The following is an 836-nucleotide window of genomic DNA, read 5'->3' as shown; positions in this document are numbered from 1 at the left end:
GAAAATAAAAATCAATCGAGAAAAAGAAAACCATTCAACCCACCAAGAAAAAAAGGAAAGAAGAAAAAAAGCAACAGAAGAACCGCGGTGTCACAGCAACACAAGTCGACTCACTCTCCGCTCCCTCCCCCTTCAATACGCATGGCAAATGGATGAAGCGCATTGCACCACACGAAAAACGCAAACGCCGACACCGGAATACGACGATCAGGTGGCGAGATTGGAGTTGAAAAAAAAAAAGAAAAAGAAAAAAAAATCAAGCAACAGAAGAAACGCGGTGTCCGCACTACTCACTCTCCGCTCCCTCTCCCTTCAATACGCATGGCAAATGGATGAAGCGCGTTGCACCACACGCAAAACGCAAACGCCGACACCGGAATACGGCGATCAGGCGGAGAGATTGGAGTTGAAAAAAAAAGCAAAAAAAAAAAACTTAAAAGACCGCCGCCAAAGCAATCAAGAGAGCGAGCGAGCGAGATGGTTACGAGAGCGAGCGAGAGCGAGAGACGGATGGGAATGCGTTCGATGAGATGAGAAAGAGAGAAAGAGAGAGGGAGAGAGAGAGAAAGAGTGAGAGAGAAAGAGAGAGCAAGACAGAGAGAGGCTCCGCGTGCGATCTTACAGCGGGTAGCGAACAGAGAGAGAGAGAGAGTGAGCATAAATAGAGCACAAATCATAATAAGAGGGGGAGAAAAATGCCGACCGCGTGATTGTCCCGTCAACGGGCTGACTTACCTCCATTCATTCCTTCTGTCGGCTGATAAGTTTGACATTGCGTGGGTGAGGGACGCACTACCCCGAACTGGTTTGGGGAGGGGTGTGTCGTTCGTCCCACC

Source organism: Capsaspora owczarzaki (assembly GCF_000151315.2).
Source record: "Capsaspora owczarzaki ATCC 30864 unplaced genomic scaffold supercont2.9, whole genome shotgun sequence".
Taxonomy (NCBI): Eukaryota; class Filasterea; order Ministeriida; family Capsasporidae; genus Capsaspora; species Capsaspora owczarzaki.
This window is presented reverse-complemented; position numbering follows the sequence as displayed.